This window comes from Chenopodium album, chromosome 6, assembly GCF_948465745.1.
Source record: "Chenopodium album chromosome 6, dcCheAlbu1.1, whole genome shotgun sequence".
NCBI classification, from domain to species: Eukaryota; Viridiplantae; Streptophyta; class Magnoliopsida; order Caryophyllales; family Amaranthaceae; genus Chenopodium; species Chenopodium album.
Genome location: NC_137839.1, coordinates 45,489,830 through 45,511,110, shown reverse-complemented (window position 1 = coordinate 45,511,110; position 21,281 = coordinate 45,489,830). Strand labels below are relative to the sequence as shown.

Sequence of the window (21,281 nt, the reverse complement as noted above, 5' to 3'; positions counted from 1 at the left end):
AAATATTAATTATTTATTATTATTAAATATTAATTATTATTATAATAATTTAATATTAAGTATTAATTTTAAGTAGAGTAGAGCAGATTGAAGCAGAGCAGAGCAGATTTCAGCAAAGTAGAGCAGAGCAAAGCAGATTTCAGCAGAGTAGAGCAGAGCAAAGCAGCTCTAAAGAACGGGGCCTAAATAGGATCATGCCACGTGGTAGCACATGTGTCAACACGCCATGTAGTAGTACACGTGGTAGTTCCATGTGGCAGCCACGTTGGTAGCCGCTAAGTGGAAGCAGGCATGTTGGTAGCGTGCGACGTTGGCAGCACGCCACGGTGGCAGGGACATGTGGCAAAAGGGGGTCGTGGACTAGGGTGACGGGTCATGGACACAGGCCAAAAGGAAGTGGCCCAACCGAACCCAACCTGGGGCTTAAGGTTGGGTGACAGATGGTTAGCTCACAATGCATGTGAGTTGCCTTGGGGACCAAGTGAGAAAGTGGTCCTCACCTAACCATGTGAGACTTGTTACTTGTTCCTTGATTTATTTAATTAAGGGTTGAATTCATCAATCATTCCAAGTGGGATCTTTTAATGAAAAAGTCCCACATTGAAAATGTGTGGAATTCAAAAAGAAGCTTTCCTTATATATAGTCAAGGCATGGCTTGGGATAGTTCACTTGAGTAAGAGTTGAAAAAGGAATCACCATTGTGAAAACCTTTGAACTCATTAATTACTATGGTTTAGGTCGGGCCTTGCTAACTCCCAGGCATTAGACCCTTGATAAGTGACTTTTATGTCACTTTTAGGGGTGTTTATTGAATACTTTTCAGGCTTATTTCAATAATTAAGCTCATTTTATCCTTTATTTTTATTATTTTGCTTATTCTCGTCTTTTATCTTTTTATTTGAGTATTTTTTAGTTTTTAGTTTAATTTAGATTAACTTAGTTTTATTAATTCCTAGTTTCTCTCCTTTTATTTATTTTTCTTTTAGTTTCTAGTTTGTTTTCTTTATTTTATGTTTTTTCATTAAATTTTATTATTTATTTAGTTTTAGCATTTTATTTTACTTTATTTATCTTATTTTACTTTGTTTATATTTTTTAATTTAATTTAATTATATTTTATCTTTTAAAAATCCCCTCGTGTTGTTTTTTGTTGTAGGTGTTTTCGGGTCCTTGGTCGATCGGGTTCAAGGTCCGAGATTTGAGTTAAACAACATGCTCCAAGCTACCACCCACCTATCACAACTGCTGCCCCCTTCACCTCACATCACCACTCTCACCAGCCGCACCGCCCTGAACCACCACGCAAACCACCAACCTTATACAGCAGCACTACCCAGCCGCGCAACACCTGCCGCCACCCTCACTTAACCACCATTTGCAACCTCACGCACCTAGTAACACCAAATTAATAACCATTTCCTAACCATCGCTCCCACAACAACCAATTAACCACCATTTCACAGCCCCTGTTCCACCGTCACACCACTCACGCGCAAACCGCCGCAACTAATTCACCACCTCACTAACACTCCCCTGCTGCCAGCCGCAACTCAACCCAGCCACACCTCCCATTTCGCCACCAAAACCGCCAGCAATTACCACCTTTAATTTGACTCCAGCAGCCACCACTCACCTTCAATCTACCACCAAAAACAACCCCGCAACTATTACTACAGCCAACACCCCGCAACACCAATTAAACAACCAACACCACCTATCAGCCCACCACAACCGCGCCAGCACTCCACTCCAACTAAGACCACCATCAGCCACAAAAACAACAACAACAATTGCAGCCGCAATTCGCCCAACACCCAAACTCACAGATCAACCAATTAGCGGCCGCACAGCCTGTCAGAAAGCGCACAAATGGAGTCCAAAATCAGAGTTGAGGCAGTAGCTTTGCGCGACCTATGCAGGCGCGCAAAAGTGGGTCAATCACGAGCTTTTCACGTGATTTTAATGAAAATTGGACGGCTGCAATGCGATGATGCTTGATGATGATGTTGAATTACGGTGGTGATGATGATGATTGTTTGCTGTTGATATGGTGAATGAGATTAGCAAATGAAAGGAGGGAAAGGGGGGAATTCGTGGGTCTGGTGGAACTTTTGGGGTTTTCTTTTTCCTTTTTCATTTTCTTTTATTTTATTTTATTGTAGTTTTGTTTTTTTTTTTGGTTTTTAGTTTAGTTATTTTAATTGTTTTATTTAGTTTTATTTCTTTTTATTTTATTTTATTTTTTTTTTATTTAACTTGTATTATAAATACCCCTTTGGGGTTATTTTCTAACAACTTTAAATCAACATTTTTATTTTAGATAGATTAGATTAGTTTAGCCTATTTTATTTTCTCTCTCTTAGGGTTAGTTTAGGAGTAGTGTAGAGAGAGAAAGCTTGGATTTCCATGGAGTTTTTGAGAGGTTGAAGAAGCAACTTTGTAGAACTTCTTCTCATCTATTCAATGAGCATTTTCTAACTTTCTCTTATCTATTTTTCTTTGCTTAATTCATAGTTTTTTGCTTTTTGTTTGTTGATTTGAGTAGATTAATTAGTTTAATTGTTTAATCTTGTTTTTATTCTTATTTTACCTTGTTTTCCATGTCTTTCTTCATTATGTTAGCTTAGGTCTTGTTCTAGGAATTGGATGAAGGTTATATTAATGAATTGAATGATTGATTGTGATTAGTATGAAATTGTTTCTTGATTATTGTGTATACGTGATGCTTTTATGGATTAAAATCTTTCTAGCTAATCTATTCTATGCTCTTAATTGTGCTTTCAATCAAATGTGCGAGAGTGAGTTGGTTGAGAGCCCTAAATTCTTCCATACCTTTGCTAGGCTAGTTGCACGAGAGTGAATTAGTTTAGTAGGATAATTAACATGCTTAATTGTACGAGAGTGAGTTAAATGTGTTATTGTTCCTAATCAAGGTCATTTTCATCTATTTGTATGATGTTGTTCAATACATTGATGTGATTGGATTTCACTTTCCCTAGTTTTAGTTAATTGCTCTTAGTAGTGTTTAGTTTAACCTCTCTCTATCTCACGACTTTCCCTAGTAGTCTAGTTGGCACAAATTAATACACTTAGTCCTTTTGGGTTCGACCCTTTACTTGACACTAACTAGTTTAGTGTAAGTTTAGGTATTATAAATGATTAATTTGGTTAGGGTGGTAGCATAACGACCTATCCACCCGTGATCAAATTTTGGCGCTGTTGCCGGGGACTAAGCCGTTCATTAGTTTGTGTTGATTAGATTAGCTAGGTTCTTGTATATTATTTGATTTTTGTTTGCTTTTCTTTGTTCTTTGTATAAAAATGGCATGCTTATCTTTTCCTCAATTTGATGGTGAACCCTTCTATGCTTACTTTGAAAGACTCGATGGTTTCCTTAGTTACCATGGGTGTTCTCTTAGTGATGCTTTTGGTATAGCTTATTGGGGAATGAATGATTATACTAGGGTAATGGTTGAGGACATGAATAATGGTACATTTTGTCATTTGTCTATGCATGATGCTTGGAATTTCTTCACATGGCTTGGTAGGGATTCTTTAGATAGAGAATCTCATGTTTCTTGTTTTGATTCTCAATGCCAAGATTCTTTTAATTTTTGCATGAATTCTCTTGATACTTCTTTTGTGCCTTGTGATGATCTAAGTATGCAAATTGACACCTTTCCCCCTTATGCTCATTTCGATGAGGTTTGTGCTAATTTTGATGATGTGCAATTTGACTTTGATCATGAACCTCAACCCAATAACATTGATGCCCAAATTCTCTCTCAAATGCAATATCTCACCCAACAACTCCAAGAGCTTCAAGAGGAACAAAGATTGAGAGAAGTGAGGCTTGCCCAAGTGATGAGTGCTATGTTTGATTTAGATGGACGTGAGGCACTTCACTTTGAGTGTGAGAGTGTTGTTGAGGATGATGTAGGGCAAGGGTGTGAAGGTGAGGGGAGATTTTATTGTGATGAGAGGATTTTTGAGGATTTTGATCCTTTTCATTCCCCATTTGAGCTTGATTGCCATCCTTCCCCTTATTCACACCCTTTGAGAGCTTCCCTTGGTGAGGATGTGAGTAAGCCATCTTCATGTTTGAATGAGGGAGTTCATGAGGATGATGATGGTGAGTTTGAGAAATCAAGAGAGATTGAGAGTCCCTTAAGTGGTGGTGGAGGAGTTGTGAATGAAGAAAATGTCGATTTTAAGGTTTCCAACCCCCTTCCCCATCTTGATGAGTCTACTTTGCATGTTTGTGACCCTTCTATCCATGATTCTTTTGACTCATTTGAGGTTATGGCTAGTATGTTCATTAAAGGTGTAACAAATTATTATAGCCTTTTGAGAGAGTTCATTGGGAATGCTTCATGGGAAAGGGATGAGTTTGAGAGAAACCTTTATCCTTTCATGCATGGTTTAGAGACTCTAGGCTTTGAGGATTTTGAGGGAGTTGTTGTTCTTCGTTGTGATAGAGAGGAGGATGAGGTTGTTTCTATTGGAGAGTTTTTGTTTGAGGGAGATGTGAGTCATGAGTGTTCTTTTGAGAATTCTATGATTGATTTTCATGCCCTCATTGGTGATGTGAGGCTTTGTGAGACCATTGTTTCTCCTTCCTTTCCTCATGTCCCTTTCTCAAGGAAATTTGACCACATCTCCTACTATCCCATATTCCTCCCTTATTTTGTCAAAGAGCCTATTGAGGACCTTCTCTTATTTGATGAGACTTTTCCTTTTCCTTCTCCTATTATTGAGGAAATGGGTGATTGTGCCACCCAAAAATATTTTGAGGAGGTTTTTCCATTTTATTCTTTTCCTTATTTTTCTTCTTCTTTCTCTTCTTATTTTCTTGATTTTTCTTTTGATTTTTCTTCTTTCTTTTGGCATCTTCCTCCTCACTTACGTGCAATAATCTTGTTGCACGTCCTTCTCCCGTCATTTGCCTACTTGTTATCATATGAAATGTGTAGTAGTGCATTTGATAAGCTCTTGCGTTCGTTTCAATATTACTTACTAGATTGGTCTCACTTGGACGTTAAACAAGCCTTTCTCGGGAAGTAACCCGAGGTTTTTATTGCTTTCATTTTCTTTTCTTTTTAGATTAGATTTTCTCCCATGAAAATGTTTGTGTGCTTTTTTTTCTAGGTACATGACTTTATATACACTTATGCATTAGTTTGGATCAAGAATTAAGGAAGTTTAATGCCTATTTTTGCTAGCATATGGAAATCGAGATTCAATTCAAGAAGAAATCGGGTTTGAAAGGTTTAATTGGTTCATTTGCGGGTGTTTACACCCACCAATATCCGGTAATATCTTTCCTAGCTCTTTCTCTAATGGTTGGTGACTCGTTGGACTTGTGTTGGTTTGTTGGATTGATTTCTTTCTTTTCCCCTCCCATGGATTATTTGGTTTATATTTGAGTATATTGTCTCACTCAAGCTTGGGGGGAGCATATTCTATCATGTTTGGTGGGATGTTGATTCATTTATGCCATGCACTTCAGTATATGCATTTCCATGTCTTTTATTTTATTTTGAAAAATCCGAAAAGATTTTTATTTGTTTTCAAGGTAATTTTGGCAAAATGTGTTTTGTTTGTTCTTATTTTGGACATTTTGTTTTGGGACTTGAATCCTTGAATGTTTTTCTTCCTAAGCGATAAATGTATGCACGGTTTGAGAGGGTTATTGGTTGACTCTAGGATACTATATGCTAAGGTAGTGGGGTTAAGAACTTTTAGGGGTCCATGAAGCCTTAGTTCATGGGAATGTGGTAAGATGGAGTTGCTCTCTATAGTGGATTTGAAACCCTTGGTTGGTATTTGTTTAGTTATAATCCCTTGTGAGCTTCATTTGTTCTAGCCTTCATCACCTTATTGAGCGGCTATTTAGGATCCTTGACTATACATGTCTTAATCCTTCTTTAATTTTGACCTCTAGCTCCCAAGATCGTGACCGAGCCACTCTAGAGGAGGAAAAGGGCACCTTTTCTCATTTTTCTTTATCTTCTTTTTATTTTGTTACAAATTTGGTTTTCTATTTTGCATCGACCTACTTATTAACCAATTTGAGCCTAATGTTTCCCGCTCTTGTTTAAACCGCGTTACAAACCTAATGGCCTATGTTTACCAACCCTTTTAGTTGGTGAAGCATTGGCATGTGTGGTTTGAGTTTTGAGAGTGTTGAAATTTAACAAGACATTTTGTGAATTGGTTTAAGTACGGTATTGAAAGTTGAGCTTGAAAAGAAAATGCAAAAAACTTTGAGAAGAAAAATTAAATTCAAGAAAATCAAATGAAGTTTCAAGAAAAAGTCGTCCATAGTTAAAAAATAAAAAATAAAAAAAAGGCAAGGACATCAAATAAGATCTCTAAAAAAAAAAAAAAAAAACACACACACACACACACACTAAAATATTTTAGTTTGGTTTCGTTTTCTTCCATAGTTTAAGCATTGAGGACAATGCTTCGTTCAAGCTTTGGGGGAGCGTTACTTCGGTTTTGGTATATATTGTGTTAGTGTTGAATAAGCTTGGGGGAGATTGCATTATTGGTATTTTTATTTGACATTTTTTGACTTCTTGAGTTTGTTTTTTAGAGTAGGCCACTCTTTTGCTGCACTTAGGATATATCACCAAAATTTTCAAATTTTTACCCCGCCTTAACCCTTAGCCTTACGTTATAACCCAATAAAAGACCCTTAGACTTTAGTGGGGTTAGGTCAAAGAACGGTGGAGGGAGATAGACTTCAAACCTATGGAGAGAGTATGCATAGTTGAGATGTCGGGATTACCTTCTTAAAGTTTTTCATTTCTTTATCTTTTTCCGGTTCCTTTGTGGAATCATGAGAAACAAGCTTAAAGGTTGATTTGAAGCTAGTGGAGAGAACGCGGCCCGACTAGTTGGGGCTAGGGTGGATTGTGTCCCCATTAGTTCTCTATGCTTAGCATATGTTATGTTTCAATCAACCATTGACATCTTGGAATGTGCATACATTTGTCTATACAGAAAGGTTTGCATTCATTGGTGCTTGTTCCTATCTCTTATCCAAATATGAACTTTGTGTTTTCTTTCTCTTTTATGTTTCTTTTTCTTTTTTTTTATTGCCTTGCCTTGGTTTATGTTTAAAGTTGTGGGTTAAACTCTTGGGACACCCTCACGAGAGCACACTCGTCCTCTAGGGCAATCTAGGGGTTTAAAGGGCTTGTCTTTAGTTGCTAAAATTGACCGTGATTCCTATGAAAGTGAGTTAGTGTACATTCTTGTCTCCTTTAGTGTCTTAGATTTGCTTGAATAAATCACTCTCCTGATCCCGTGTTTCATGTTAATTTGCTCGAGGACGAGCAAAAGGTTAGCTTTGGGGAGTTTGATAAGTGACTTTTATATCACTATTAGGGGTATTTATTGAATACTTTTCCGGCTTATTTCAATAATTAAGCTCATTTTATGCTTTATTTTTATTATTTTGCTTATTCTCGTCTTTTATCTTTTTATTTAAGTATTTTGTAGTTTTTAGTTTAATTTAGATTAACTTAGTTTTATTAATTCCTAGTTTCTCTCCTTTTATTTATTTTTCTTTTAGTTTCTAGTTTGTTTTCTTTATTTTATGTTTTTACATTTAATTTTATTATTTATTTAGTTTTAGCATTTTATTTTTCTTTATTTATCTTATTTTATTTTATTTTATTTTATTTTATCTTTTAAAAATCCCCTCGTGTTGTTTTAGGTTGTAGGTGTTTTCGGGTCCTTGGTCGATCGTGTTCAAGGTCCGAGATTTGAGTCAAACAACATGCTCCAAGCTACCACCCACCTATCACAACTGCTTCCCCCTTCAACTCACATCACCACTCTCACCAGCCGCACCGCCCTGAACCACCACGCAAACCACCAGCCTCCTACAGTAGCACTGCCCAGCCGCGCAACATCTGCTGCCACCCACAATTAACCACCAGTTGCAACCTCACGCACCTAGCAACACCAAATCAACAACCAATTCCCAACCATCACTCCCACAACAATCAATTAATCACCATTTCACACCCCCTGTTCCACCGTCACACCACTCACGCACAAACCACCACAACCAATTCACCACCTCACCAACACTCCCCTACTGCCAACCGCAACTCAACCCAGCCACACCTCCCGTTTCGCCACCAAAACCGCCAACAATTACCACCTTTAATTCGACTCCAGCAGCCACCACTCACCTTCAATCTACCACCAAAAACCACCCCCCAACAATTACTACAGCCAACACCCCGCAACACCAATTAAACCACCAACACCACCTATAAGCTACCACAACCGCACCAGCACTCCACTCCAACTAAGACAACCGTCAGCCACCAAAACAACAACAACAATTGCAGCCACAATTCGCCCAACATCCAAACTCACAGAGCAACCAATTCGCGGCCGCGCAGCCCTATCAGAAAGCTCATAAATGGAGTAAAAAATCAGAGTTGAGGCAGTAGCTTTGCGCGACCTGTGCGCGACTTCTGTGTGGGCGCGCAAATGTGGGTCAATCACGAGCTTTTCATGTGATTTTAATGAAAATCGGACGGCTGCGATGCGATGATGCTTGATGATGATGTTGATTTACGGTGGTGATGATGTTGATTGTTTACTGTTGATATGGTGAATGATAGCAGCAAATGAAAAGAGGGAAAGGGCGTGGGTCTGGTGGAACTTTTGGGGTTTTCTTTTTCCTTTTTCATTTTCTTTTATTTTATTTTATTGTAGTTTTGTTTTTTTTGGTTTTTAGTTTAGTTATTTTAATTGTTTTATTTAGTTTTATTTCTTTTTATTTTCTTTTCTTTTATTTTTATTTAACTTGTATTATAACTACCCCATTGGGGTTATTTTCTAACAACTTTGAATCAACCTTTTTATTGTAGGTAGATTAGATTAGTTTAGCCTCTTATATTTTCTCTCTCTTAGGGTTAGTTTAAAAGTAGTGTAGAGAGAGAAAGTTTGGATTTCCATGGAGTTTTTGAGAGATTGAAGAAGCAGCTTTGTGGAACATCTTCTCATCTATTCAATGAGAATTTTCTAACTTTCTCTCATCTTCATTTCTTTGCTTAATTCATAGTTTTTTGCTTTTTATGTTTGTTGATTTGAGTAGATTAATTAGTTTATGTGTTTAATCTTGTTTTATTCTTATATAACCTTGTTTTCCATGTCTTTCTTCATTATGTTAGCTTAGGTCTTGTTCTAGGGAATTGGATGAAGGTTATATTAATGAATTGAATGATTGATTGTGATTAGCATGAAATTGTTTCTTTATTATTGTGTAAGGGTGATGCTTTTATGGATTAGAATCTTTCTGGCTAATCGATTCTATGCTCTTAATTGTGCTTTCAATCAAATGTGCGAGAGTGAGTTGGTTGAGAGCCCTAAATTCTTTCATACCTTTGCTAGGCTGGTTGCACGAGAGTGAATTAGTTTAGTAGGATAATTAACATGCTTAATTGTACGAGAGTGAGTTAAATGTGTTATTGTTCCTAATCAAGGTCATTTTCATCTATTTGTATGATGTTGTTTAATACATTGATGTGATTGGATTTCACTTTCCCTAGTTTTAGTTAATTGCTCTTAGTAGTGTTTAGTTTAACCTCTCTCTATCTCACGACTTTCCCTAGTAGTCTAGTTGGCACAAATTAATACACTTAGTCCTTTTGGGTTTGACCTTTTACTTGCCACTAACTAGTTTAGTGTAAGTTTGGGTATTATAAATGATTAATTTGGTTAGGGTGGTAGCATAACGACCTATCCACCCGCGATCAACCCTTGTCGGTGGTCGAGTTGTGGGTGCACTTCCGTTCGATGTCATCGTACTGTTGAGACTTGCTTTTGAAGTAAGAGCCCCTTGAGGTCGGGCGAAGCACGCGTCAAAGGTATAATTATTATCCTAATATTGTCTTTAAGTTAATTATGCATTATGGTTTTAATTATTGCCAGTGCGGTCTTGTTTTGGGTTTGTTTCCGCGGTTAATAACACTCACTAAACCCTAAAAGCGGTATTGGAGCCTCGCTCGTTTATTTTTAAAACCATATTATTTTTCAAGGTGTTTTTATGGCTTAATTTTTTGGTTTAAAGTTGCTAATTAGATTAGTATTTCGGTTTCTTAACTTTAATCCCGTATTAGAGCTGACTTCTGCTTCCGAACTGAGATTTTGACCCAAAAATAGTGAATTTTGGGTGGAAAAGGCGTTTTGGAAATGGTTTACTCTTTTAGGACTGTGTTTTTAGCAAAAAAAAAAAAAAAACGACCATAAATACACTTTTCAAGGGATTTTTCGTTTTGACGAAAATTTTTAAGTCTTTCTCACCTTGAAAATTCGTTGTATATTTATGGTGGTTATGTAATTGGTTCAATCTTTATTTTATATGCAATTTTAATCCTCTTCAGGCATGATTACTTGGTAGTAATTTGTAATTGAAAGTTTAGTTTTATTTTTTCACATAATTGTAAACTAATTGCATTGAGTGTGAAATCTTTGTTCTTTGAGGCTTCTAAGTACTAAAGATTCAATCTTTAATTATGTTAAGTGATTGAAACTTTGAGTTACTAAATTCCATGAATTTTTATTAAACTTTGTTGATTTAATCATTTTTTTAGTTGATTGGAATCATAGAGTTTGAAACTTATGATAGAAATTTGTTTATCTTCATATTGGAAGATATAATTTTTCAAGGATTCACAAGTATTAAATTTGGAATATTTATTGAACTTATGTTCATTTTTCCAACTCCCTTTTATTTTGTCAAAACTATAGATTAATTAAATTAATAGTGAGTAATTTCCTTCTTAATTTTGTTGCGCCAAGTTAAACCAATTTTATTAAATAATGGTTCTTTGAATAATTTTGGTTTTTATGTACTTAGATGAATTTATTTAAGTTGGACTTGTTATAATTTTCATTTTTCCTCAAAAATTAATTCATTCTAAAATTAATTTAGTAATTGATTAAAGATGTCACACAATGTCGGGATTCTTCCCAAAGCATGAGCACCAAATTGAGGCCTAAGAGCCCCAAGCATGCTCTCAGCCAGCCGGGTTGCTCACGCAACCCATATGGGGCTGCCGAGGCTGCTAGGCGCCTCGAAGTGGTGCACATGCGCGTTGTGGCTGCTGCACGTGTAGCCCTTGGGGCACCATGACAGCCTTGTGGCTTGCCGTGGCTAAGCCGCCTAGGGTGCTTGCATTTGAGCTTATTTGAGGGTTGTTTTTGTGCATAGCTTGGTACATCATTAGAGGGAATATGCGTCAACATTGCTTGCGAAGCAATGTAGTACAATGAGCTCATGCAACATGGCCATAATGGGCCACGAATTGGTGTGTGAAAGTTCGCTGATGTGGGCGGTGTAACGCCTAGAGACATCGTGACCCACTCCCACGTTCCTTGAGCATCATTCGGATGTGCGAGTTGTGAACACTCCAAGTCTTAGTGCTAGGCACTTTGATATTTTGGACTACATAAAATTTTAGTTATTTTTTCGTTTTAATTATTTTATTAATCACATTTGGTTTTAATTATGTTTTAATGAGTGGCATTTACAAATTTTATTTTGGCAAATAATTTTGTTTTACTAGCTTAATTAATTGGATTATTTAAGATGGATGCGGAATTTAGTGGGAGCTTTAAATATTAATTGCGATTATTTACATAATTGGTTAAAACAACTTTGACTAGTTTTAATTAGGCGTGTTAATTGGATTAACCACCTAGATTAGTTACTAATTATTGCGTGTTTATGCATTCTTACTTGTTTATTGTTGTAAAATGCATGGGCCATTCACAAATATTGAATGGATGAATGAAATGTATATTCACTCACAGGTTTTATAAAAATGGCAACTAGTGGGGCCCGATTAGGATAGAAAATACGGACTGCAATCCGTGATGTATTTTTTAAAATCTAAATAAGGTCAGCGTAACGTTGAGTATTTTTGTACCTTAATATTTAGATTATTTCTAATCGTAGATACTAGTATTGCATAATTATGATCAAGTCTTTAAGATGGAGGTTCTTGGAAGACAAAGCTATGAAGATGCAAAAGAAGACCTTTTGAAGACTTGAAGAATTCAAGGGGTCATGCTAGTTGGCAATATGTATCAAAATTCTTGTGCTTTACATATTCATGATTATATATATATGAATTATATGTTAGATGCATGTTTAGGATTTCGAATGTTGTGATGATTAATTAAGTTCACTTAAATCAACCGACATAGAAACCCTAGGTCCCTAAATATTGAGTAACATTGCCATTCCAAAACAATACTTATCGACCTATTGAGAGAAGTGATGGGCTACGCCAAAGCGATGCATCAATACTACTCCCTAGACTTATAAGGCATACCGGGTATGCAAGTTGGTTTTGGTTGTACTTAACGATATGAGTGATGGAGTCCTAACATGTCGTGGCAAAGTGGATAAATTGTTAAGAGAGCATTAAATGCGACGATTTATTCATCCAAGAGTGGCTTTAAGCCATTAGCAAAGTGATGCGTACCTTAGGAGCTTGAGTGCTAAGACAAGCAAAAGCATAATTAGCCACTCTTTGTTTCCTTGGATCTTGGAATCGACTTATTTTCACTAAAAGGGGTCAATTTTAAGTGTGAATAAGACGTTAAATAAATTTTAAATATGCATGAATTAAATTCAATCTTATATAAGTATTATGAATGGTTTTTAATTAAAATTCTTTCAATTGTAGATTCATGTCTTCAAGTAACTAATAAAACCAGTTTTCTTTACGCTCAATTCTTGACAAGGAGAAGTTGAGTGGGCCAAATTTTCTTAATTGACAAAGAAATTTGCGAATTGTTCTCATGCAAGAGCAAAAGGAATATGTCCTTGATGAGGAAATGCCTGATGCTCCTAATGAGGAAGTGACTCAGGCTGCCCTAAACCGATGGCAAATTGCCAATCGGGATGTCAAATGCATCATGTTGGCCACAATGCCTCCCGAGCTTCAAAAGACTTTCTTTGAAAAGGTGACAGCTTATGAGATCATTTCTGAGTTGCAGAATATGTTCCTAGATCAGGCCCGAACAGAAAGGTTTGAAACCCATTGACAGATCCTTAAGAGAAAGCTAAAGAAAGGAGAGTCATTTAGCCGACATGTACTCAAAATAATAAGATTATTTGAGAACATGGGAAGGCTTGATGCGGGGTATTCAACCGAGATGGCAATTGACATCATTCTCCACTCGCTGTACAAAGGCTATGATCAATTCAAGATGAATTATAATATGCACATCATGGAGAAAACCCTCACTGAGCATCGTGGTATGTTGAAGCAAGTCGAGCAAACGCTTAAGGATGAGGGAAAACATGATATGCTCATGGTGAAAAAGGGCAAGTCGTTCAAGCACATGGGCAAGAAGAAGAAAGGCTTCAAGGGGAAAGGTAAGAAGAACTTTCCGCCTAAGCCGAAAGCTACCAAGGACAATAAGGAGAAGAAGGTAGCATCTTCTAAATCTGATTCCAAATGCTTATATTGTAAGAATAAGGGACATTAGAAGAGAGATTGCCTCAAAATCATGGAAGATAAGAAGAACGGAACCGTTGCTTCTGAATCAGGTATATTCGTTATAGACTTAAACTTCACTAGCTTAAAATCATGAATATTAGATACCGGATGTGGCTCACACCTTTGTTAATTCTAAGGCATTAAGGAACATTAGGAAGCTAGAGAAGGGAGAGGTTGAACTACGGGTCGGCAATGGAGCCATAATTGCGGCCGTATCCGTTGGAACTCTTAGTTTGGTTTTGCCCTTTGGGCTTGTTTTGGAACTTTATAGTTGTTACTATGTTCCCAACATTACCAAAAACATCATTTCAATTTCAGCTTTGGACGCCAAAGGTTTTGAATTTCGAGTAAATGACAATGAATGTTCATTTTATCTCGATAATGTTTTATATGGTATCGCACATTCTTAAAATTGTCTTTATGTGCTTTTTCTAGATAAACAATTTTATGATGTTAATAATACTACCAAAAGAGCTAAGACCATGGAGTCAAATCAAACTTACTTGTGGCATTGTCATCTTGGCCACATTAACATCAAACGCATCAAGAAGCTTCTTCAAGAAGGCGTTCTTGACTGTTTCGATTAAGAATCTTTTGAGAATGGCAAAGGATGTTTATTAGGCAAGATGATAAAGCAACCATTCTCCAAGTTGGGAGAAAGAGCAGGAGACTTATTAGGTCTAATACATACCAATGTATATGGACCAATGAGCTCTGCCACAAGAAACGAACATCAATATTTCATCACTTTCACAGACGACTATCGTAGATATGGCTATGTCTACCTAATGTCGCACAAATCTGAATCGTTCGACAAGTTCAAAGAATTACAGAGTGAAGTGGAAAATCAGCTTGGCAAGAAAATCAAAGCCCTTCGATCAGATCGAGGTGTCAAATACATGAGAAAAGAATTCGATGAACATCTGAAATATCATGGTATACTTTCAAAACTGACACCTCCAGGAACTCAACAATGGAACGGAGTATCCGAACGGAGAAATTAAACCTTGTTAGACATGGTACGATCAACCATGGGTCTTAGTGATCTTCCTATCTCTTTTTCTTGGGACACGCACTTTTAACTTTGGCACTAACACTGAACTGTGCTCCATCGAAAGTTATGGAAAAGACTCCATACGAATTATGGAAGAACTAACCTCTTAGGTTGACTTGTCTAATGATATGGGGATGCGAAACATATGTCAAGAAATTGATTTCTGACAAACTTCATCCAAAATCTGATAAGGTTTACTTTGTGGGCTATCTAAAAGAAACCAAAGGGTATTACTTCTACAACAAATCGGAGAACAAAGTGTTTGTTGCTCACTATGGTGTCTTTTGGGAGAAGGAGCACCTTTCCAAAATGACAAGTGGGAGGAAAATTGAACTCGACGAAGTTCGTGAGGATGAGCAACAAAATCAAAATGACAGTCAAAGTGCTCAAGTAGCTTCTGTTGATGGAGGTCAAAATATGTAAAGTCGAACCGACAATGCAAATTCTTAGTCCATTACCCTACGTAGGTTACAAAGGCCGAGATCTCAACCTGATAGATATCTTGGATTTTTTTTAACCGAGAACCAAGAAATCCTAATCATGGATGGAGATGAACCGGCAACCTACAAGCAAGCGATGGCAAGCATCGACTCTGCTAAATGGCAAGAGGCCATGAGATCTGAAATAGATTCCATGTTTGAAAATCAAGTCTGGGACTTGGTTGACTTACCCAAAGGCTACACACCAATCGGATGTAAGAGGATTTTTAAGTTGAAAAACGCCAAAGATGGAAATGTATTCATTTACAAAGCTAGATTGGTAGCAAAAAGTTATAGACAAGTTAATGGTATTGATTATGCTGAAACCTTTTCTCCAGTCCCAATGCATAAATCCGTTAGGATCCTCCTAGAGATTGCTGCATATTATAATTATGGAATATGGCAGATGGGCGTTAAAACCGCCTTCCTAAATGGTATTTTGGAAGAAACTGTGCATATGACACAGCCTGAAGGTTTTGTCGACCAAAACAACGCTAGAAAGGTATGCAAGCTTAAGAAATTCATTTATGGATTAAAGTAAGAATGCTGAGGTTGGAATCTGCAATTTGATGAAGCCATTAGTAAGTTTTGTTTTTTATCAATAATCCAAATGAGTCTTGTGTTTACAAGAAGGTCAGTGGGAGTGACATCGCCTTCCTAGTCTTATATGTCAATGTCATTTTGCTCATTGGAAACAACATTCCATTGTTAGAGTTTTTAAAGGCTTGGCTTGGAAAATGTTTTTCAATGAAAGACTTGGGAGAGGCTCAGTACATAATAGGCATCAAGATCTATAGGGATAGATAAAAAGGATGATAGGATTGAGTCAAAGTACTTATATTGATAAGGTACTAACTCGATTTGGCATGGAAGGAGCCAAGAGAGGACACCTACCCATGTTGCATGGCATAACCCTAAGCAAGAATCAGTGTCCAAAGACACCTGATGAGCGAGAAAGGATGAATCAGATTCCATATGCTTCACTTATTTGATCGATCATGCATGCCATGATATGTACTAGGCCAGATGTGTCGTATGCCTTGAGCGCTACGAGCCGATACCAATAAGATCCAGAAGAGGCGCATTGGACTGCGGCCAAAAATATCCTAAACTACCTGAAAAGGAACAAGGATAAATTTTTGGTCTATGGTGGCAGAGATGAATTAGTTATTGAGGGTTATACCGACACAAGCCTCCAAACAGACAGAGACAACTTCAAGTCACAGTCTAGGTACATATTCTGTCTCAATGGAGGAGCGTTTAGTTGGAAGAGTGCTAAGTAAAGCACAACTGCAGATTCTACAACTGAAGCCAAGTACTTGGCAACTTCATAGGCAGCTAAGGAGGCAGTTTGGATTTTCAAGTTCATAGGTGAACTTGGTGTTGTACCCTCTATCGAGGTACCAATAAACCTCTATTGTGACAACAATGGAGCTATTGCTCAGGCTTGAGAGCCAAGAGAACATCAAATGGTCAAACATGTCAAGCGACAATTTCACATGATTCGAGAATGGAAATCAAAATTTGTAAAGTTGGAACGGATTAGAATGTAGCCGATCTACTGACTAAACCTTTGCCTTATGTGAAGCACAACAAGAACGTTGAGGCAATGGGAATCGGGCACATTGGAGATTGGCTTTGATTTCCTTATTTTAGTGTTTTTATTTATTTTAAATAATTTTAATGTAAAGCACTATGATGAACCATTCAATTTTTGGAGTAATTAATTTTTTCATGCAATTTAATTCACTTCTTTTGCTATTTAATTGTGGTTTAGAATTAAATAACGAGTCAATTCGATTTTTGGAATATTCAAAATAGGGTATGAAGACCAGTCTTGGTAAGGAAACACCTATTAAGTGAACATTGAATATTATAATAAAAAATTATCCCTAATTGAGGTCATTTAAACAATGGACGATTAATGACCAGTTGAGATTAGTGTGTAGTTTGATTTATAGAAGTGTTTCATGTGCTACAAGGACATGATTGTCATGAATCATTTGCACTGGTATTGGTTTAGAACCATACTAGATCGACCTATGAGAATACTTTAAGAGATCAAAAATCGTCATAACTATACATCTCATTATTACTATTGGAACCTTTTTCCTTAACCATGAGTATTGTGAGCTTTCTTGTTTGAGTGTTAGTCTGCTTTGAAGATTGTCAAACATCTGCCGTAATAGGGGATTATAACTGCATCACTCGGGCGGCTAGGTCCTCTTAGTAAGAGAAGCTACATTACATGACTGGAAATGTCCCCCTAATTAAAATATGGAAGATTTCTTTGTTGTTTACATGGCCTCTTGTAGGGCGACACTGTAAAAATGCGTGGTCGTGCTCGGATGGATTTTACAAATCATCTGTTTATTGACAGTCAGACTTAAAATTGAGAAGCACTTCTGGATGTAATAAGGATGACAAAATAATCTTAACTTATAGTTCATGAAGAGGCATTAAGCAATGTAGGAAAAGGTTCATACAATAAAAGCACACTTGTCTGGAAGGACAATTGGGAGATTGAAAGAAATAGTGTCCTTCGAACAAGTGTATTATTCTGATAGTGGGTTCAGAATTATTAGAAAGCTAATATATTCAGTAAGGTTAAGTGATCAAAATGCCTGGGTAGCGGCCGCTTCTGGTCAGTAATATTAATGCATAATTAATATTACAGCTTAATCTTAACTGAACCCTTTGGGTCACAACCAAGCAGTCAACGAACTGAAGGGACGAATTAATTCGTAAGGAATTAATAAGTTGACTGAGTAATATTTTTTTAGACGTCGGAAATTCGAGCTTAGAGAGTCGAAACCGAGCGTCGGAGGTCGAGTAGGAAATAATAAAAGAAGAGACGTGCAAATAGTAATAAATCAACATAATTCCCAAAATACCCCTAGCATTAGAGTGCCCCGAGCAATCTGAGTGCTAGGGGCATAATGCACAAGCATGGTGGCTAACATGCACACCAAGCTGAGCCGAGGCTAGCTGGTGCGTGCTAGCGCACCATTGGTCGCAGCCACAACATCCAAGGGCAGCAACCTGCAACAACCTGCACTCGGAATGCGCGACATGCTAGCAATGTGCAGCAGCAGCACGCACTCGAAGTGCGTAGCTTGTGATGAGTGCACTCATAGGGTAGTGTTTTAGGATATCTTTATTATGCTTTTCTTTTACTACTTTGATCATTTCTTCTCTTGTTTCTCTATTTCTTCTTCTTTCGTGTTTTACATTCCTTTATGTGTATTTCTTCATGTTTTCCTTTTATATTGCTCTTTTTCTCTTCTATTTTCTCTCCTTGGTTTCTCTTGTAGGTGCCTAAAGACTTAGCTTTGCAATGGATTCAAAAGGAGCAAAAAGAGCAAAGCAAAGGAGCTTCAAGTCTCATAGAGAGGGTTTGGAAAGGGCTCTAAAAGCCGCGGGCGCAGGTTTTGGTGCAAATTTTGGGGAATTTTGGCAGGAACTCTCCGCGCCCTACCCGCGGTCTACCTGCGGGCGCGGAGAGGTTGGAGAGAGCGTCCCAGATCAGATAGACCGCAACACCCTGCTTGTATAGGAACAGGGCATTTTGCAACGCCTTGTGCCGCGGGCGTGGGTGGCTATGCCGCGGGCGCGGGTACTGTAGCCCGCGGGCGCAGGTTTTACCCAGATTGCCCATGGAGGTAGTTATGTGTTCCATACCAATTTCTCCGCGCCCGCGGGGTTTTTGAGGAGAGGGCGCGACCGATCTGCCTTTGTTCTTTGCCTATATATACTCTTGTAAATCCTTTTGAAGGCAAACTTTTGGATAATATTTCATTTGCTTAGTTTTTAGAGAGAGAAACTAGAGAGAATTTAGAGAGAAAGTTTGAGATTGTAATCTTTGGATTTGAATTGTAATTCAATATTGTTTCTCTAATCAAGTTCTTGATTCTTCTTCAATATCAATCAAGTTAGTAAGATTTCTTTCCTTTGAGTTTACTTCAATTGTAATTTATTTTTATGCTTGAATATTTGGTTTGGATTTTGATTTAGTCTTGAGAATTTTTTGATTGATTGTATTTCCTTTGATTTAGCTTGAGATGAATATCTTTGAGATTGAATTTGATCTAGTTTTTTATTTCACCATGATTAGTGAGTAGATTAATTGCTAGGGAGAATGGGAAGCTTGCTTGATTGATTATTATTGTTAGTTGATGATCCTTGATTGATAGATTGTTGCAATTAAATTGGTTGACAAAGTTGTGTATGTGATTAATTAGACTAGAAGTGATCAACCTATATGATTAATCTAGATTGCATTGCAAATTCCAATGACACGAACAATTGATTTGGGAATTGCACTAATTGATTATCTTTTATTGTGATTCTCCTTGTTAATCATTGATAGTGAACCCTAGTTTTGTTTGTAGGAGGTAACCTTTGAATTCCATTGATTGCGTTTATGTTTGTCCTTTGCAATGTTTGAGTCAATCGTGTGATCTATCAACTAGCATGATTGTTAAGCTTGCATGGGAACCTATATCCCTGGTGTTTAGCAATTTGATTGAATTCTTGATTCTTGTTATTATAGATATCATACTCAACCTTTGAGCAACTCTTTGAAATAGCTTGACGTTAGACTATAACATGGTTTTGATTCATTCCTTTGGGTTCGACCCTTAGCTTGCCCTATACTCGTATAAGGTTTGTTAAGTGTTTACACATTTATTTTGACCTAGGGAGAATTAGATAACGACCTAGTTCTAGCCCTTTGTCAAAATGGCGCCGTTGCCGGGGAATGACATTGGTGTTTTGTTATAGTTGTTGAGTCTATTTAATTCTAAAAACAATAAAAAGATTCTCCTCTTTAAGGCTACACTTGTAGCCGTCCTACTAAATATTTCCTTTGAGTCGTATGCATAGAGTACGTGGTCTTTCTCTTGTGCCATTTGATCCGGAGATCGAGAGGACTATTACAAAACTAAGGGTTGCTAGGAGATCTTTTAGCTCTAGCATTTTAAGTGAAGAAGAACCGCAACAATAGGAACAAGAGAGAATGTGAGAGAATTCGAGAGTGGCATTGAAAGAATTGGGGATTCCCGGTGCATATAGATTTGAGATTGGAATTGCTCCACCTACAACACTGGCAAATGATTTTGAAATTAGGCCGGCTATGATCACTTTGATAGAAAGGCGATAATTTAGTGGAGCCAAGCATGAGAGCCCACTAAATCATCTCAAAGAGTTTGAAAAGTATTGCAATACTATCAAGGTGAACGGAGTTTCCCAATAATTCATCCACCTGAAGCTCTTTCCCTTTTCTCTCATTGGGCGTGCTTTGGAATGGCTAGATAAGGAGGTTAAGCCAAATTCTTTAACGACATGGGACAAGGTTACAAAGGAATTTCTAACTCATTTCTATCCATAAAAGAAAATGGCGGAGGCAAAAGCTTTGATTCAAGGCTTCAAACAAAAGCCAAGTGAGAGCCTCTATGAAGCATGGGAGAGGTATAAGGAGTATAAAGGGGAGTGTCCTCACCACGGGATTCCAACCTATCAAATTATTCAAATTTTCTTTGGAGGTCTAAGTCCCCAAGGAAAGTCATGCCTAGATGGAGGAGCCGGTGGTCCCATTATGAATAAGACGGAAGAAGAAGTGGTGGACATCATTGAGGATGTTGTGAAGTATTATAGAGAATTGTAAGATCGTGATAGAGTATCAACTAGCAAGAGTAGCTCTACGGTGTACTCGGTTGATTATTTCAATGCAATTAACAACCTTTCTCTTTACAAATGGAAAACTTGGGGAAGGAAGTAAGTGAAATCAAAGAAAAATTGGAGAGTTCTTCTTCCCAAGCTCCAAGTCTTCCCTCCCAATTTTAGGGGAGAGGTACTCTTTCTAACTCTCATCCCCCTCCTTCTAGTAACATGCCTAGTAGTTGTTTGTTTTGTGATGTGTGTGGTTCATATGATCATGATTCTAGTAATTGCCCTCATGCTTTTCCGGAGAGTAATTATGATTTTGAAAATATTGAGAGTGAACATGTGAACATTATGTCAAACAATAATAATGTGAAAAGGTTTAATAACCAAAGAGGTTAATGGAACAGGAATTACCAAAACCATGGCAATTTTGACAATTATAATCAAGGTGGTGGTTATATGAACCAAGGAAACCAAGGTTCTCGAGGGAACTATAACAATCAAGGTTAAAGTAGCCAAAATCAAAACCAAAG

General features: G+C 37.3%; 1 non-coding gene across 1 annotated transcript; it reads right to left on the bottom strand.

Annotated features, from left to right (window-relative positions):
* Positions 1-20,486: 20,486 nt before the first annotated feature.
* LOC145637503 (small nucleolar RNA R71) lies at positions 20,487-20,592 on the bottom strand. The gene has a single exon (XR_014114279.1). It is a non-coding gene; the product is annotated as a small nucleolar RNA R71 (small nucleolar RNA).
* Positions 20,593-21,281: the final 689 nt, after the last annotated feature.